General features: G+C 40.5%; 1 protein-coding gene across 2 annotated transcripts in view; it reads right to left on the bottom strand.

Moving 5' to 3' along the window:
• The window catches only part of LYST (lysosomal trafficking regulator), a 170,490-nt gene extending 150,322 nt beyond the window's left edge, over positions 1–20,168 (bottom strand). For both annotated transcript variants that reach the window (XM_039247155.1, XM_039247156.1), the window contains exon 1: positions 20,126–20,168. The gene's annotated coding sequence lies outside the window, so the exon portion shown is untranslated. The remainder of the gene's footprint in view (positions 1–20,125) is intronic.
• Between the last annotated feature and the right edge of the window lie 533 nt (positions 20,169–20,701).

Here is a 20,701-nt window from a genome sequence, read left to right as displayed (position 1 = left end):
TTTTTTTTTTTACTGATTCATTTAGCTACCATTTACTAAAACATCCACTTTGTGCTAGACACTTTGTGCTAGAATACAAAATGTGAAAGTAATTGCCGTCTCTGCCCCTAAGAAAGTCCCATTATGGTGACAAAGGCAAACCAATACACAGGTATTGTATATTGATAAGGGGACACTGAACCCAACTTGAGTAGTCAGGGAAGCTTCATGAAGGACATAATCTTTCAGTAAAAGTTAAATACGTAAAGGGAGAAAAGAAAAGGGGGGTAGAAAGGCATTGCAGACAGAAAGAGCAGCTCAAGTCAAGTGCCTGAGAGAATTATGGTATGTGTGGTATCAAAATGCAAAACGAGAAACAGGAAAGCAAGGATGAAGAGATGACCAAGGATGAATAAACGGACCTCCTGGTGGGCTCAGAGCTCAGCAGAGGTTGAAAACCATGAACTCTGGGTAGTGGCACTTTTCTCAGATGTCTGAGATTCTCCCGCAGGGCTTCGCTGCTTGGATCTAATAGTAGATGTCACAGACTGTATCACTGACATAGAAATGGGAGTTTGGGTGGGTGAGGCAGCAGAAGTGAAAGGGAAAGGGAATCAAGAGTACAGTGAGAGAACAATCCATATGGTCAAAACTGGGATATAGACTGGGTAGGAAAGAGAAAGAGGCCAGGCAGATGTTGACACACAAACTGAAATACCGGCAACCCATGTCTCTGAGATTAAGGGATTAAAAAAATTAGAGAATGTTAAAAAGGAAGAAAATGAGGGAATGAGGATATAGGAATATTTAGATTTCTGTAACAAGCAGTTCCAGATAGGGGCATTGCCCAGAGTGTGACTTGCAAGTAGGTGTCTGAAACGCAAGTGAAGGTCACTGCAGTTAAGTACCCATGAGGCTAGTTTTTTGGACAACAGATCAGTGTTATTAGCTCTTAGAATGAAAGCTCCTTGATGACTGGGGTTTTGTCTGCTGCATTTACTGCATCTAGCATCGTATATAGCACAACCTTTTGTTGAATTTGTTAAATGAATGACATGGACTTCTCCCAGGATTCCCATTATTTTCACTTGTCTAATTTGCCCTCATTGTGGGTCAAAACTAGGCTCAGAGTTATCCACTCCCCTGATTATTTCCTTAACCTTCTAGAAATGAAATGGTCAATGAAGTAATTCAATAGCAGCCCTGCTTTTACTGAGTGAGACTTCCCACAGACATGTGGATAGCTGACTAGGATATCTTAGCTCTGTTCTGGTTCTGTAATTAATTTCCACAGCCTATTTTCCAAAAGATCACAGAATTAAGCTATCACTGTCAGTCTGGCAGATTTTGACATAGTCATTTCCTTGACATACAGTATAAAACTATGATACCTTCCCCCTAAACCACATTACCACAGATATTCTTCAGTTTGAGGCATTTTTTAATACCTGTCATTCCTATGTTTTAATCAGTGCTACCAATAATGTTATATTTACCATTGAAAATAAAATCTCAAGCTCAACAACAGGATAAGAAAGGTTCTCTAAGTCACCAAGTTTCCTAAGAACTATCAAATCTATCACTCACTCATTCATGCATTCATTCATAAATTCAACCAAAATTTATTTCTTATTTAATAAATATTTACTAATCTGCTTACTCACTGTATTTCCCTAGGTTCTAAATCTGCTCTGAAGAGTCAGTCAGCATTGTGACAGTGGTGAAACTACAGGCAGGGGGTTGGGAACCTACCAAGTACTAGCTGCCTCACAGAGCTGTGTCAAGTTTGGCTTCCTTTTCCATAAACTGTCCCACAGAGTTAGTTACTCTGTGGATCTTCGAAGATTACATAACGTCAATAAACGTTCTTGGTAACTATTACGGTTCTCTTCAAATGCTCGGCGCTAGATGGACAGCGGAGAGCGCCACCTGCAGGAAGAAAAAGATCATCACTCCCTTTCCTCACCACAGTGTGTATGGAAATGTTGATGTCAGGCTCTATGACCATATAGTTTCCAAGGAAGCACTGAAAATAAAAGTAGGGAGTACCTGTACATTTTGTCTTTTCCCTGTCTTGTGACTTTTACAGAAAAGGAGAAGAGGAAAAAGACAAGAAAAAAGTTTATAATAAGGAACTTTATTCTTAGAGCCTCATCATAAATCATACATTTTCCTCAGGAAATTGTAACACCTGAAGGACTCAATTCCTAACTTTAACCAAATGCCAAAATCCTGCTAAATTCATTTTTAAAATAATTAGGTACTTGCCCAAATTTCTTAATTATAATAGCATTAGAGAAATTACCGTTGGAAAGAATACTTTTAAGAAATGTATTATGTACCAAGAAGGAAGAGACTGCTATCAACCAGAGGATTATTGTAAGGACTGAATACAATACTACACAGAATAATATTCAGTGAATTCTTTTGAATCAGGACCTGACACTATTTGAAGCAGACTTCTTGAAAATAAGGGCTGGTTGTTATGGACTACTAATCACGCTAACTGCCATCTCTCCGGAGTTCAATCTATACTGAATTGAGACTGATTAGTGACTTTCCCAAAGATCTCATATATTCTTTGTAATAAAACACTAAACTTAAAAACCCCTAGGAGAAAACAATTGGTAACACTATATCAGTTCATAAGTGACATAAATAAAGGTATGAATATGAATAAGTTAGAATCATACATTTTCACAATGGCAGAAAAGTTAGACATCATATTCTCCAACCACATTCTACAGGTGACAAAAATTGAAGCCCACAGCTCCACAGTCCATGGTCAGGCCCCATGACAGCTGTTTTGGGAGTTACATGATATGTTTAAGAGCCACTTAAGTAGAATGAAAATAACCAAGTTTAGTAACCAAGACACAGTTTTTCTACTTCTGTCAGGTCAATTAAAAATTAGGCAATGGGCAAAGAAGTTTCCTTCACACTAAATGCTATCTTTGAATGCTATCCAGAACTTTTACTCAAGTCCACTAGGTTTCAATCTGCACGACTGGAAACATGCTTCAAGAACCTCTCTCTATAAACTTATGTTTGTTGCACTAAGATCAAGTGCAAGTAGGCAGTAATCCAGCCTCTCTGTCCTATGCTGTTTGGACAAACAGCCAAATATCCTGCCACCCCAAACCTCTCAACGTATTCTATAGCTTCATGTTATCCTTTTCCAAATGTTTCCACATTTCTCTTTCAGCAATACAAACAAACCAACCAAAAAAACCCAAAATAACAAAACCCACAAAACTCTGCTCCTCCTAGAAAGAAGTATTTACATTATAACAAGAAGTAACACCTTCAGCTCTAACCCAAATTAAAAATAAGAGGACCATTAGACATAGAAGTCGGCTCTGATGTAGATGTTCCATATTAAAAATGTAGAACTACACTAATTCTTAACCAGTAAGTGTGTGTGTGTGGGGGGGAGAACAGTAGTACTGTTCCTACTTTTATTCTGTATTATGTACTTGTATATTTGTAGTATGAAATGCAAAACTGTGCTGAAATATTTTCAATTTACATACTATTGTTTAGGCTGATAAAGAAACTCAGTAAAATGAAAAGGGCAGTGGTTTGGGGCAACACATGGAAATCTAAGCCGTGGCCCCCCAAAAATGAACATACTATTTGTTTTCAATTTCGGGAGTCGACAGACACCACCACCTGTTCCCCTCCCCCTCTATAAGCCCATGGAGTCCTGCTTAACACTCTCCATCATGGCTGCCTGGACACCTGTAATTGGCCCAGAGAGACGTCATCACAGCCTGTCATTCGACAAAGCTGGTCCAGCCATGTGCAGCAAGGCAGAATTTTAAAGTAAATTGAGAGGAAGTCACACCAAAATGTATTGAAGTTAAGCCCTCAACAAGTAGTTCATTTCCCTAAAACAAACAAATTGGGCAACCAGATATCTCCGAAGAAACTGGGTTTGATCCCGAGCACCATAAGAGAATGGAAATTGAGACACTGTAGTTGCAGTGAGGTGGCAATAAAAAGAACCGCAAAGACTCCGCTAGGTAAACCATCTCCTGCCGCTTTACACTCTGCTACGAGGAATGTGATAGAAGCTTTACACCAAATGGCTCATACATCTTCAAAGCAAATCTCTGGATTTTTACAGAATAATGAAAATGATGATGATGCTATAGCTAACCTCTAAAATGACGAGACATGAGGCACTACTATAAGCACTTTACTATAGTAATTGGTTTATTCCTCATAACAATCTCATAAATACACTTCTATCCCTACTTGTCACATGTCAGAAGCTAAAGCGCTGTGAGGGTCAGCAACTGCCTCAGGTCACGCAGCTACTAAGTGTCAGAGGCAGGATGCAGACTCAGGCAATCTCTCTGTGTTCTGCATACAACTTTCTATTCTCCCAAGCAACCATGAACTCCTCCCTCCAACAAACCAGCTCTTCCTTCCTCACGCCTATTTCAGTTGATGGCCTCTACCCAGTTACTCAGGGAGAAACCAGAATAGCACTTCATCTGGGGCCCAGTCAGTTCTTCCGTTTGACAGCTTTGCTGGTTCACCTCTGCATCTGCTACTTGCTAACTCTGTGACCCTGGCTACTTGGCTTCCTCCATCTAAGTCACAGTCTTATCTAAGAGCACGTAAAATTGTTGTGAATATTCATTCATTCATTCATTCACTCATTCATTCAAGCTTGTGCAAGCAAGTGGGAGAGGGGCGGAGGGACAGGGAGGGGGAGAATCCCAAGCAGATTCCACACTCAGCTCAGAGCCCAAGGAGGGGGTCGAGCTCACAACTGTCAGATCAGGACCTGAGCTGAAGTCAAGAGTCAGACGCTCCATCAACTGAAGCACCCAGCTGCCTCTGCTGTGAGCACTGTTTATTTATTTAAATTCAAGTTAGTTGACACACAGTGTAGTATTGGTTCCAGGAATATCTTGTTGTGAATATTTAAATTACATGGGATAACGCACATAAAATGCATTGCACAAGGTGGGGCAGACTGTAGGATGATCAATAATTATTAGCAATTCTGATCATTACCTTGAATGCCTGGATGCCTGAACACGCACCGGTCCTCATCCTCTCTCTCACTTGTAATGCTGACAATCTATTAATTGGTTACTCTGCCTGGTCTACTTTCCATCCAATCCAAATTCTACAGCTGCTAAAAATGTCATTCACGTTTCCTAAAATAATAAATGACACTCCAATTCCTACGGAATAAATTCCCAGCTCCTTATTATCGTGCCTTGTCGTTCCCTCCGCCCTCGAACCTTCCTCATCTCTCAGCACATCTCAGAACACATTCCAGCACCCCATAACTCTTCCTCAGGGTACTCACTGTCTCAACACTATTTCACTAATGTTTTTGTCATGTTGCTGCTCCTACAGAAATTCCTATTAATTCCCAGTTAATTACTTTCTACATGCCTCTTAGGACTCACCGCCTTGTGTTAACGGCATTGTATTGTTTCTTTCCGAATGAGATTACGCTTCCCTTAAGAAGGAAAATCAGATCTCAGGGTTTGTTTTAAAAAGAAAATCTTTTTTGACTAATACAGTATCACAGATAGTAAGAGCTCAGCAAATAAACACCAATTCATTTAATACTAACTAAAAAACATTTTAATATTCAAATTCCTATAGGAAATTTTCCCACAGCTAAAACTCTGAGAAATATTAGACATATTTACAAAAACCTTTTTCTGTTCGATAGCAGGCACTTAAAGTACAAAGGAAAGTGCTACAGAAACACGTAAGAACCATTACCAGAATGTTTTTAGATTAAAAACAAAAAACTTTAGCAATAAAATCTTGGATATTCATTCTTCCTATTTTAAAGATTATAATGCAGAGGACACAGTTTAAAATTCCTTGAAATTAATTTTAGAAATAATGGTTTTTTATATCTCCTAAAGAAACACTAGAAACTCAGGTTGGGATCTTATCCTAAGTGTGAAATAAAAATAATGAAAATATTTTATATAGCAGCACTGTAATTATCAGTTTTTAATATTTATTCTGTATAAGGCAAAAGACGCTGCAAATTGTTTCAGAAAAACCGAACGGAGATATACAGAAGCTGTAAAGAACCACATAAGTGTACATGGCAATAGTCTCCTCTTATTCCTTCATAATTCTTATAGACACAGTGAAAATGAGCTTCCCTTCTGAAAACAATTTAGTTGAGGCAATTACAGACAGATGTGTTTACTGTTATAAAACACTGCATATCAAGAACGATTAGCAGTGAGATCAAGTTGAGATTCAGCTGCTTACTCTACCGCTCTAACCACCCATGAAGATGGACAGATAGATAGATAGGGGAGAAGGGCTCAGGTACTGAGAGCGATAGAAAACAGAAATTAAAGAGAGAAATATATTAAGCAAATGCATTTCAACTTTAACCTATGCTTAATATATTTTTCTACTATGTGGAGTATCATCACAACTTAGTTTCTACCACTGTGGTATACATGTAGATACATGTAAAGAAGAAGGGTTAAAGTTACAAATGAATTACATACTAGAAACCAAACACTATCACTGTTCACAGAATATAAGACATCTTTTGGCTAGGAGATCACTTTCATAAAGTGCATTAAAATGTTCAAGAGGTTGGTGGTATAGTATAAAGAATACTACACTAAAAATCAAGGGATTTTAGCTTTTCTGTTTTTGCCTCAAACATCTTTAGAATCCTAGGCAAATGTTTAACCTTTCTGCTCCCCATTCATACATATTAAAACAAAAACAGAGGCACCTCAATGGCTCAGTTGGTTAAGCGTCCGTCTCTTGATGTCTGTTGATCACGGCTCAGGTCGTGATCTCACAGTTCATGAGATCTGCTGCCACATTAGGCACTGTGCTAACAGCACAGAGCCTGCTTGGGATTCTCTCTCTCTCTCTCTCTCTCTCTCTCTTTTCCTCTCCCTCTCTCTCTACACTGCCCCTGCTCAGATGCACACACATGAGCATGCATGCTCTCTCAAAATAAATAAATAGTAATAAAATAAATAAATAAAAACAAATACAAAACTAGACTTTTTTAATTTTTTTTTAATGTTTTATTTATTTCTGAGAAAGAGAGGTAGAGAGACAGCATGAGTAGGGGAGGGTCAGAGAGAGGGAGATACAGAATTTGGAACAGGCTCCAGGCTCTGAGCTAGCTGTCAGCACAGAGGCCGACACGGGGCTCGAACCCATGAACTGTGAGATCATGACCTGAGCCGAAGTCAGACGCTTAACCAACTGAGCCACCCAGGTGCCCCAAGACTAGATGGTTTCTAATTATCTTTTAGGCTGTGAACTTTCATGACAGTACAGCATTCAGAAAATAGAAATATAGTAATAGTAATATAGTGACAGTAAGAGCATCAAAGTTAATTTAAGATTAAAATTACGTATTCTAAATGTTTCCTTAAATTGTGCATAATCAAGTTTTATCAAAACTACCTTACTGGATTCTATTTTTAGAAATAAAGTATAGCAAAAATAAACATGTTTCAGTTGTATGGGGCATATAACTTCTGAAATATTCTCCAGGGGCGCCTGGGTGGCTCAGTTGGTTAAGCATCTGACTCTTGACTTCAGCTCCCCTCATGATCTAGCAGATCATGAGGTCGAGCCCTGCATCAGGCTCTGCACTGACAGCAAGGAACCTGCTTGGGATTGTCTCTCTGCCCCTCCCCTACTCAAGTTCTCCCTCACTCTGTCTCTCTCAAAATAAATAAACTTTTAAAAAAATATTCTCCAAAATATTTAAATAAGGCTAACAGAAAAAATGTAAAGAACAGTTACCAGCATTACCATCTTTGGAAGTATTATTAGAGAGGAAATCCAGAAAACAGTAAAGGATTTTAATCTTTAATAAACTCTAAGTTACAATGAACTTAAGATCTAATCAAGTCTAGAAAGGTAAATATTGAAAAGTAGGGTAAGAGCAAGCTGAGAGATAGACACAGCTGTTCTAGGAGTTACCCTAGTAAAGCCTCCTCTTACCACTGCCCAGGATACACTGAACTGCGTACTTCAACGAATTAATACCCAGAAGCAATAACAATGAGTGCATTTTATGAACAGATAAATGTTTTGTAGCCCTTTCAAATAAGCCACATTAACATAATAAAAGAGGAAATCATTCTCACCATTGTTTTAATCTCACACTCATCCAAATTCAGCATAGTAATTACACTGTTGAAATAATATGTATGCAATTAAAATTATTCCTCTTCCATCTACAGAACTCAGACAAGTGAACCTACAGAACTAACAGAAATTCTATTGCAGCAAATCACATTTTGATCAGAGCAATCTTAAAGATGGAAGAGGAAGAAGAAAGGAAAAAGTTAATGTACTATTATTGCTCTTTAAAAGTTCATAACACTCAAATGAGCATAAAGAATTGATTTCACTTATGCTAATTACTAAAAACAACACATTCAGCCAAAAACCAAATGCTACCACAGATAATTTAAATATATTTAACTAAAATATATTTCCACTAAGCAAAGACACAGTTAACTCTGATTCAGTTAAACATAAGAACAAATTCCTAAAATAATAGCAAATCCATCCCAACAACTATCTCGGGGATGGGACATGGTTAAACCATGCCCAAAAAATAGGCTTAAAAGTAGAGAAAAAAATAGAAGCACCTGGGTGGCTCAGTCAGTTAAGTGCCCGACTTTGGCTCAGGTCATGATCTTGTAGTTCGTGGGTACAAGCCTCACATCATGCTGTGTGCTGGCAGCTCAGAGCCTGGGGCCTGGTTCAGATTCTGTGTCTCCCTCTCTTTCTCTGCCCCTTCCCCACTCATACTCTGTCTCTGTCTCTCTCAAAAATAAATAAACATTTAAAAAAATTTTTAGGTAGAGAAAAAATAGGGTCGTCTGGGTGGCTCAGTTAGTTAAGCATCTGACTTCGCATAATCTCACGGTTCGTGGGTTTGAGCCGTGTCGGGCTCTGGGCTGACAGCTCAGAGCCTGGAGCCTGCTTTAGATTCTCCCTCTCTTTCTCTGTCCCTCCCTTGCTTGTGCTCTCTCTATCTTTCAAAAATAAATAGGGGCATCTGGGTGGCTCAGTCGGTTAAGTATGTGACTTTGGCTTGGTTCATGTTCTCATGGTTTGTGAGTTTGGGCCCTGCATCAGGCTCTGTACTGACAGTGTGGAGCCTGCTTGGGATCCTTTCTCCCCTCTCTCTCTGCCTCTACCCTACTTGCACTCTCTGTCTCAAAATAAATAAACTTAAAACAAATTTTTTTTTAAATAAACATTTTTAAAAAGTAGAGAAAAAATAACCAATATTTTTCATGAAACTATAACACAGAATACTAAAATTTGTACAGAACCACAAAATACCCTGAATAGCCAAAGCAATCTATTTTTTAAGTGCCTTTAACATTTTTAATTCCAGTATAGGGGACACAACAAAGGGGTTCATGAATCCCCTTAACTTAGTTAGGCAAAGCAATCTTGAGAAAGAACACAGCTGAAGGTATCACATCTCAGATTTCAGCATATACTACAAAGCTATAGTAATCAAAACAGTATGGTACTGGCACAACAACAGACACATGTATCAATAAAAGAGAAGAGAGAGCTCAGAATAGACCCACGCCTTATATGGTCAGTTAACTTGTGACCAAGGAGGCAAGAAAATACAGTGGGAAAAAGACAATCTCTACTGGATGACTTTGTTTCTTTTTTTTTTTTTTAATATTTTATTCATTTTTGAGAGAGAGATAGAGACAGCATGAGCAGGGGAGGGTCAGAGAGAGAGGGAGATACAGAATCTGAAGCAGGCTCCACGCTCTGAACTAGCTGTCAGCACAGAGCCTGATGCGGGGCTCGAACCCACGAACCAAGAGATCATGACCCGAGCTGAAGTCAGACGTTTAACCGACTGAGCCGCTCAGGCACCCCTGGATGACTTTCTTATAGCATATGCAGAAATAAGCTCAAAGTGGATTAAAGACCTAAATAAAACCATAAAACCTAAAACCATAAAATCCTAGAAAAGAGCTCAGGCAGTAATGTCTCTGACACTGGTCACAGAAACATTTTTCTAGATACATCTCCTAAGTCAAGAAAAAACAAAAGCAAAATTAAAACTACTGGACTACGCCAAAATAAAAAGCTTCTGCCCAGGGAAGGAAACCATCAACAAAACAAAAAGGCAACCAAATAAATGGCAGAGATACTTAACTATGATATATCCGAAAAAAGACTAACATTTAAAACATATAAAGAACTTAACATAAATCAGTACCAAAAAACAATCTGATTAATAATGGCTAGAGGACCTGAATACACATTTTTCCAAAGAAGACATACAGCCAACAGACACATGAAAATATGAAGCATTGTTAATCATCAGAAAAATGAAATCTGTGGTACTCGTGTGGCTCTGGTAGTTAAGCGTCCAGCTCTTAGTTTCTGCTCAGGTCATGATCTTGTGAGTTCATGAGTTCAAGTCCTGTGATGGGCTCTGCATTGGCAGCGCAGAGCCAGCTCGGGATTCTCTGTCTCCCTCTCTCTGACTCTCCCCACCTACCCCCGTCTCTCTCTCTCTCAAAATAAATAAATAAACTTAAAAAAAAGAAAAATGCAAATCAAAACCACAATACAATATCATCTTACACCTGTCAGAATGGCTAGAATCAAAATGGCAAGAAATAACAGGTGTTGGTGAGGATGTAAAGAGAAAGGAATCTTTGTGCAAGGTTGGTGGGAATGCAAACTGGTACAGCTACTATGGAAAACAGTATGGAGGTTCCTCAAAATATTAAAAACAAAACTACCATATGATGCAGTAATTCCACTACTAGGTATTTACCCAAAGAAAATGAAAACACTAATCAAAAAGATATATGCACCCCTATGTTTACTGCAGCATTATTTATAATAGCCAAGATGTGGAAACAATCCAGGGGTTCATCATTAGATGAATGAATAAACAAGATGTCATATGCATATACAATGGAATATTACTCAGCCATAAATAAGAATGAAATCTTGCCATTTGCAACAACAGGATGGAGCTAGAATATAATGCTAAGTGAAAAAAATCAGGCAGAGAAAGACCAATACCATATGATTTCACTCATATGTGGAAATTAAGAAACAAAATAAATGAGCAGTGGGGGGAAAAAAGAGAAAGAGAGAGACAAACCAAGAAATACTCTTTTTAAAAAAATGTTTATTTATTTATTTGAGAGAGAGAGAGAATGAGAACATGAGTAGGGGAGGGACAGAGAGAGAGAAGACAGACAGACAGAGAATACCAACCAGGCTCCTCACTGTCAGTGCAGAACCCAAAGTGTGTCTCAAATTCATGAACCATGAGATCATGACCTAACCCAAAATCAAGAGTCGGATGCTTAACTGACTGAGCCACTCAGGCAGTCCAAGAAACAAACTCTGCACTATAGAGAACAAATGGATGGTTACCAGAGGAAGGTGGGGGGTGGGTGAAATAGGTAAGGAGGATTAGGAGTGCACTTCTCATGATGAACACTGAATAACATATAGAATCATTGAATCATTTTATTGTACACCTGATACTAATATAACACTATGTTAATTATGTTTCAAAAATAAGGAGAGAGAGAGAGAAAAACCCAAAAGGAAAAGGAAAGAACACTGATTTTTCTCAGTATTTATCAAATGACTTCAAGCATTGTCCCAAATATATATGACATACAATATATAATATATGTAAATGATATATATAAGTTATATATTATGTCAAATATAATTTTATATACCTTAATATTCACAAGTACCATATGGTTATTAGCATATAATAACCATATTGCTGTTACTATTTTAGACAGTTGAAATATACAGAGATAGTCAAAAATGATAGCCAGGAAGTTGGATAAGCTGTTCCTAGAAACCACATTTTTATGGTCTGGAAGCCTATATTCTTTTTTGGCTTCTTAAAGAGAAGAGACTTCTTAAAAGAGACTTTACAAAAACAGATAACTTAAAAGAAAGTTCAATTTTCCAAGCCCTTCTTGGAATAATTTAATAAAAATAACAAAAATAATTTTACAACATGTTATCATTTTCAAGTAAGATCTGAAGAGCATTTTGTTATCACAATAAATCCAGATATTAAGACCTCTATTTTACTTATTTAAAAAGTTAGTCTTCTACAGTCTGTCAAGTCAAAGAATGAAAGGAGAAGATACCTTAGCAACAAGAAAGTAGCCTGAATAAAAATCTAGCAGGTTGTAGAAGATAGAATTCTGGAATAAGAGTCAGGCTAAGGCTCGGTGCCTCAATCTGGGTGCCAGCATCTCTAGATCTTTGATTCCCCATAAAATGAGAGGGTGGGACTTACTATCTCTTGTTACTTTTCAAGCTCTAAAATGTTGTGTTGACAGTGTTTGTGAGATGTGTTGATGTCGTATCTAGCAAAAGAAACTTTGGTCCAAGAACTCAATAAAAATTAATTAACACAAATTACAAAAGTCATCAGTGTTATGGGATCAGGAATCCTGAACTAATAAACTTTATGTGCATGCTCCCTCTCCCCCCCCAAAAAATGTGGAGAAAAACAGAATCTTAGAGTTAGTCAACAACCTAGATGTCACTTTTCACTATTTCACCAAATTAGGAATGGTCTATCTTCAAGAACCACCTATTCCAGGTTCTGATAAATTGCAGTTATTACAAAGTTTGTCTTATTTGATTTAAAATGTATCTTCTTACTTTCCCTCTTTCCATTATAACAAAACTAGCAACTAGACATCACTAAGAGGCACTGTTTGGAAATCTAGCTCTCTCCTAGTTTTCTTGTTTTCTCTTTTTTCTCTTTTTAAAATTTTTTTTTAATGTTTATTTATTTTTGAGAGAGAGGCAGAGCACGAGCTGTGGAGGGGCAGAGAGAGAGGGAGACACAGAACAGAAGCAGGCTCCAGGTTCTGAGCCGTCAGCACAGAGCCCGATGCAGGGCTCGAACCCACAAACCATGAGATCATGACCTGAGTTGAAGGTGGGACGCTTAACCAACTGAGCCACCCAGGCGCCCCTCTCCTAGTTTTCAACCCCTCATCCCCACTGGCTTCTTCACTGCCTAAAATAAATAAATAAAAATATAAATACAAGTATCAGGATATACATATATATCCTATTGATATCCTTGTCTTCCTCAAGGGTAAGCTATACTTGAAGCAGTCCTCCCGCCTCGCCTCCTTCACCTCTCTGTGCACTGCAGTCTGACTTGTGCCCACACTTCTCTACCAAAACCACTCAGGCCAAGATCAACAATAACCTTCTAATTGCAAAATCCAATCCAATGGACACATTTCAGTCCTTATCTTATTTGACCTCTCTGAGGAGCATAAAGCCTATGAGACTATTAATCACTCATTTCTTAAATCTCTCTTCTTTCTGGATTTGTGAGATGACAAATCTCTTAGTTTTCCTTCTACCCTTCTGACCACTCCTCCACAGTAGGATTCTTCTTTGCCAGCTCCTTCATGTCAGTGAGCTTCTGGATTCTGTCTTCTTCCTCACTTCACGTTCCTTGTGTTCTCTGTTGATGATCTCATCCACTTCTACGGTGTCTAGTACCGCCTATGTGTTAATGGACTCCAAATCCTCCTATAGAGATGAATCCAGAACTTCCTTCAGATCTTCTGACTCTTCTAGAACAAGACATACCCAGAACATTTCAGGGCAGTATTATAGGGCTAGAGAGAATAATCTTAGGCTAGGAAGCTCCATTCATGTCCCTCTAACATAGGACTCAATTCACTGATTCTCAACATCCATGGCCCTTTTCCAAGATAATAGCTCCTCTCGTTACATATCACTGATATGACTACATCTTGATTTGCCTAGGACAGGCCTAGTTTCTGCCTGCTGTCCCTGAGTAACTATTAGTGACACTCCTTTCATCTGCAAAATAAAACCTATTTAGGCAATAAATTACATGATCACCCTACTTGCCCACCCATCCTTTCTGATTTTTCATACACAACTAGAAGAGTGTTTCTTCCTCCCTGGACTCTTTACTCCCTAGCTTTAGGAACCGTAGTTCTGCTGCTAAGATATGTCCCTGTACCCTCTACCTCTACACAAGAGGAGCATTTAATCTCCTCCTCTTAATAAATCACTATATATACCCACATTCCAGGCCAAGAAGACAAGTCGGTATTATTCTGGTTATCGTCTGATTCCCAAAGTGACTTGTGCCTCATTATTATCCATTTTATCTACTTCTAAGACTATTATAGCTATATTTACAGTTGTCAACTACTGACTTTCATCTCCATTTATTGAGAACTTTGTCATACAAGTCCTGTCTTCCTCTCCACACAAGATCTGTTATTTCTGAGGGCTTTATTATCCATGAAAAAAAAAAAATAATCCCAACATACTAGGATTTAGAGTTGAGTTTCTCTTCTCCAAGGATCCCCTTTGTAGAAGTCCAGCATAGTTTAGTAAGTGGGCATAAGGGGACTGGGGCTAGAAAGAATCAGGTACTTCCCAGTTGTGTGCCTTTGGGAAAGTTACTTTACTTCACTGAGCACTCATTTCCTCATTTGTAAAATAGAGTCCCTAATATGTACCTCAAGAGATAGTTGTGAAAAATAAGTATGGTAAACTATGGAAAGCATTTAGTATGGTGACTAGTATACAGCGGTACTTGATAAATAGCAGTTTTATTAATATTATGATCATTGTACAAGCACTATCAATCTTGGCTACCCATCATCATTGGTCATACTTTGACCTTTATCATCACCTGCAACTGTTACAACTCTAAAATCTTAAAGTTCGGACCTCACATCACATGCCTATTTTTCCATGTCTAGCACTCCTTTACGTCCACTAATCCTACAGCTTACTCATTGAAATTCTTCACCCTCTTTGTTCTCTACATTTATCAGCTCCATCTTGGCTTGGCTGTCTTCCTCAGTCAAGCAGGATACCTACCTATGGTCCAGCTCCTCAATTAGCAGCTTCGTTATCACTCGCCGCTCCTTGACTCTGTACCATCCGCCTTCCCAGGTTCTACATCATAACCCCCTACCACTCCCCATCCAGAGTCAGTCTCACTACACGCTTTCTGCACTGTTAGGGAGAGCTGCTGGAGAAAACTGCTTAACCATTCTGATTGGCTGCTTTCCTCATTTGTGATTTCAAGGGGGTTTACTACTATTCACTAATTAGGTCAGTGGTCTCTGGCCAAGTCCCTTTTCCAATCACAACAGTAACTCTTCCCATGAAATACACCCCAACCGATGCTCTCCCTCCTCAATTTCAGCAAAACCTGAGTCCACAGAGACAAGAGATGCTATCCCGGATACATATCTATATTATATCTGTATTTACTCTCTTTTTCCTTTTTTTTTTTTAAATAGGAAGATGTATCACTGCTTTTCTTCAAGGCAGCCCTTTCACCTGTGCTGTTCCCTTCCATTTCTGCTGCAGCTACGTCTGCTTACCTTCTTTCTTTTGTGGCTTCAATTTTTGTAACTTCAATTTTCTTTCCTCTTCAATGGACCCTTTCTATCAGCCCACTAAAGTCCCTTGGCTCTTTCATCTTTAAAGAAAAACTAACCTTCCCAATGCCATCTCCCAGCTCCAGCTTCCACCCACTGTCCTTCCTTCCTTACCAAAAGTATTTGAAAGGATATATCTCCTGAACAAATGAAGCCTTTTTTATTTGGGTCAGACTTCTCTTCTGAGCTCCAGACCTACATATTTTGAAATTTTTAATTATATCTGACTCCGTTCCAACAAAGAAAGCCTCTACTCTCACCAAACTGATGTGAACTGATGAATTTCACGTCTCCAAATCTGTTCTACCACTTATACTTTCAAAATTAAGATCAATTACCAGCATTACCATTCACCCAGTCAGACAACCTAGAATCAAAGCCCACTTTGATTCCTCCCTTTCTTTTACTCCATATCTAAGCAAGTCCTTTCTAAAATCTCCCACATCTCTCCCCTTCGTGTCTTGCCAGGGCTCCTTGACCATTGAGGCCTCCTCCTCTGACACTACTTCACAGGGATGTTGTGAGGGCTAAATAAAATAATAAATGGGAACGCAATTTGTAAGATGTGAGGGGCTTAAAAAGATTATTTAACGTTATCAAATCTTTGGCAAAGTGAGCAAGAGGTTAATGTGACTTGTTCTTAAAAAACTAACTCTGGGCCTTAATAATCAGTGCTGTGTTTTCTAATCATAAATCACAAAGCATCTGCTTGGCAAACTGGTCTAAAAATTTTCCAGGAATCATTTAGTGTCAAAATGTTCAATGTATAGTTTCTAAGCTTCACTTTCCCCTACCTCGTTTTTAAATTTGAAATATGTGATTCTTCAGGTTTCTGGCAAAAATCTTCTATCCTCTTTACCTTTTAAAGATAAGCTGTATCAATATTTCTAAGTATGCACAGTACTCTCCTTATCATTCCTCCATTTCTTCCACTCATTTAAAGTGGCTAGAAGTTGGGGCGCCTGGGTGGCTTAGTCGGTTAAGCGTCTGACTTTCGCTTGGGTCATGATCTCGCAGTTCGTGGGTTCGAGCCCCGCGTCGGGCTCTGTGCTGGCTGCCAGCTCAGAGCCTGGAGCCTGTTTCAGTCTGTGACTCCCTCTCTCTCTGATCCTCCCCTGCTCACGCTGTCTCTCTCTCTCTCTCCTAGAAATAAATAAAACATTTAAAAAAAATAAAATAAAGTGGCTAGAAGTTCTCTTATTTCCTCATGCATTTTGAGCTTCAAGTTCAAGGAATCACATTTGAATGGAATAATGATGAGCCTTTAGGAATACTGATTCCTTCCTGGATTAATTAAGATGATCATACTTTAAGCATTACTTTTTCATATTATTAAATAAGATTTTTTTTTCTCCTCTAAAATTATACTGAAAAGCATTCAAAGTTTCCAAATGTATCAGGTCTCTCTCACATACTATAAATCAAGGCCAGAAGAATTAAGAGAAAGAAAGACAAATACTGGTGAGAAGCAATAGTAAAAGAAAGTAGTATCAAAGAGCATATGGTAATCCATTGTTTATAATTAGTTATTAATCTGACAGTTTTTTATATACTTTCAGAATATATTTAGGTTGAAAATCCATTTAAAAATATTAGTTTATAGCCTGGGTTTTTTTTTTGGGGGGGGTGCGGCATACCAAATTACTTTATTCAAAGGAATCGTACAAATGAAAGAAGTTAAGTAGGTGTTTTAGTACAACTTAGAGAAAAGAGAAAGGTAACCCCAACATGCAAGCACTTACAGCCTGGGTCTTTATGTAAGGGGTAGACCTTAAAATCTAGAAGCCTGATATATTTTTGATACAAGTATTACAGGCCAAATTCTCCGGCTCCAAATACTGTATAATTTGAGGAAAAGATCTCCATTTAACATGTGATGGCCCATTTATTTCAAGCCATCTTTAATGAAACAAAAGAATTAGGATAATCCCTGTATATTACTGATTTATTAATAAAGTATTAAAAATACGGGTCATTTCCACTGTAATTTCACAAATGGCCAAGTGAAGCCACATTTGATAACAAGATTTCTGAAAGTTAAGAAAATTCTTGAACTTAAGCCAGGCCTCTGAACGTAATTTAGGAAAGGCTTAATCATTTGAGGTGTTGAACAGCAACAAACTAAAAAGGCACTCTGAAATTCTAGATTGTATGGCTTTCTCTACAAATGAAACTAACAAACAGATGCTCTGAGTGCAAGCAAATAAAGGCAAAGCTACACTTTATGAAAAGAATGAATAGGTTGGTCCAAAAGAGCTAAAAAGAAAAGGAGTCTGAAGAAAAGTTGGCAGTTCATGGGTGAAATATTAAGCCCCTGTGAGAGTCAAGATAATGTGAAAAGCATCTTCAGTACAAAGTTACCAGAATCCACTACTAACAGTCTCTACTTGGATGTCTCATTTTTTGGTCTTCTAACCAACGCCTACCCCTCTCCCCACCACCGCCCATTTCATAAACCTCATCTCAGTACACGTCTGTTCCATCTTTGCACTCGCTTAGGACAAAAACTGTGGTGTCTTTAAGTCTCCTGTTGAGTCTACCCTCAATTCATCCAGAAGTCAACCACTCCACCAATTCCACTCTGACTCAAACATAATCATCCCTGGCCTGAATTATGGCAAGAGTCCCTGAGGGCTGCTTCTGTCCTCTCCCTGACCCAAGCAAAGTCTATTCTCCATCCAGCCACCAGAGTGACCCTTTTAAAAATCTCATTATATCTCTTCTTTATTCAGAGGGATGAGTCCTTTTTCTCACTCGGAGTGTTAGAACAAGCCCCTGCAAAGGCCCACAAGGCCTCCCCCAATCTGATTTCCCATTCCCACTCACCTGATTTCACCTCTACTTTGCTCTTACTTTGCTCACTCCACCACAGCCAAATCAGCCTTTGAGCTATCCACAGACATGCCCAGGACACGGGTGCCTCAAAGCTTTTGCAAGTGCCTTTCCGTCTGCTCGAACACGCCTCCCCTAGAGAGGGACACACTTCCCCTAGAGAGGGGTACGGATTACCATCTCCCTTCTGGTCTTTGTCTCAGATGCCACGTTCTCTAGGAAGTCTTCCCTGACTACCCCTAGTTAAAACCCTTTTCCGGTTCCTTATCCCTCCCTCTTCCCTGCTTTTTCTTCATAGTCCTTGATGCCAAATGACACAGCACATATTTTATTATCTGAGATCCCCCACTAGAATGTAAGCTCCATGAAGGAGGGGATATTTATCTGTTCAGATGACTGTTTGGCACACAGTACATGCTCAATAAATATTTACTAAACTTGTAGATCATTTTATAGTTTACAAACTGCTTTCATGTAAATTAAATTATATAGTAACTCCTTTTCTCCTAATTCTACCTTGTCTCCAAATTCTCCAATCTTTAGGCAGTAACAATATGGACGACAGCAAAGAGCTATTAGGAAAAAAAGTTGCTGACTGCTTGTAAAGCTCTTTAAAACAGATACCCCATATTAATAACTACATCTATAAAATGGGAGCTCAGAGTCAACATCTTTATTAGCATAAGGTTTCTGGGTGTGGAAGTTTAAAGTAACAGCAGATCAGCCAAGAATCATCAGGAAGGAAAACGCGATTCAGTTTGTCCTATCAATCGTTAAACAAACCCTAGGGAAAATGCGGGTTGAATTCAGTGTTCAAGGAAGCGCTGGTCCCTGTTAACACCAACGTACTCAACACAAGATGCAACTCCCTTAAACATTTTCTGTCTGCTTAAAACAAACCTCATCAACTACCAAGTGCTGTCGCTGGGTGTGTATGGTCTGTTGAGCATATAGGGAATGTTTTGTTTTGTTTAGCCGGTTAAGAATTAAGGCTGGAGGGGCGGTACTTAAAGCCTCTGACCCTATCCCCTCCACTACTACACAACCCGTTGACCTCCACGCTGGGGTGCCGGGGTCTTCCTGGGTTATTTCCCCAACAGTTTAATCCTGCCAGAAACGAAGGGGCATCTCAGCCAAGGCTCCAATGATGCCGGGGACAGACAGCAGATGTCTCTGAGCATCCTCTGGAGAGTCTCTCGCCCCGGCAAAGGGTGTCACAGGCATGAGAAAAGCACCAGACCAAGGCACACCGGGGGAGATGACAGATGGGTGAAGGACCGCGGGACGGGAGCGCAAGGAGCGACTGCAAGGGTGGTGGCACGGAAACTGTCAACTCCCGTCCCCGACCTGCCAGTCTGGGCCCGGTCGGGGTGGAGGCAGTGCCAGCGCACAGGACAATAAATACGATCAAGCTGGCAGCAAATCGCCGCCAGCCTACTTGACCTCCGCCCCTCCGTGCGCCGGGAAATAAAGTTGGTGACGGGTGGCCGCTTGCAAGGGTCCAGTGGGGCCGGGACGAGCTCAGCTGCTGTCAGAGGCTGCCCGGGCGCCGTGGGGAGACATCTCGGAGACCCGGAGCCAGACAGGACGCCTGAGGGCGGGCTTGGGGCCGAGTCCCCCGCGCCCTCAGCCGGGTGGCCGCGACCCCCTAATCCCCGCGACCGCCGCCACCCCAAACCGCCTTCTCTCCAGGCCACAGATGGTGTCCGGACCCCAAGCCCTCTGCCAGCGTCGTCGGCGCGCAGCGGCCGCCTTTACCTGCTCTCTGGCTGCAGCCGCCGTCGCGGCGCCCTTCCACTCACCGGGAGAATCCCGAGTCGTCGTCGCTGTCGCTGCCGCTGCCGCCGCCGGTGCCGCCGCCGCTGCCGCCGCGAACTCCCCACCCCCGCCCCCTCAGGTAACCCAGGAAACCGGGAACACCACCCCCTCCCTTCCCCCGTCCCGACCAAGACCCACTCGCCTGCGCTTGCGCGCTTGCCCCGCCTGGCGCGTCCCGAGCCCCGCCCCTCGCTGGTAGGGCAGCGTCGGCGTCGCAGGCGTGACGCGTGGAGCCGCCGAGCCAATGGGAAAGGGAGGGAGGCGGGCCGAGCCTTGGGGGTAGAGTGTGGGCGGGGCTTGGGGCTTCTCCCAGCGCTTGGGGAGGTTTGCCTCCGGTTCTCACCCTGTTGGTGCGTCGCGAGGCTGGCTTTGTCAGACCCAGGAGAGAGCGACCATCGTTTGAAAAACATCAAGCACTTGCGCAGCGTCCGCTTCCTCCATTCAACAGAGACACCCGTCCTGTCCTCCTTGTGTGGGTCCAGAGGATGGGGGTAGCAAGAAGAAATATGGGAAAGGGTTGGGAGAGGGAGGAAAGATTACCCACGAAGACCTAGCCTTCC

Source organism: Hyaena hyaena, unplaced genomic scaffold (genome assembly GCF_003009895.1).
Source record: "Hyaena hyaena isolate Hyena2069 unplaced genomic scaffold, ASM300989v1 scaffold_288, whole genome shotgun sequence".
Classification (NCBI taxonomy): Eukaryota; Metazoa; Chordata; class Mammalia; order Carnivora; family Hyaenidae; genus Hyaena; species Hyaena hyaena.
Note: the sequence above shows the minus strand (reverse complement) of the source record. Positions and strands in the feature narration are given on the sequence as shown.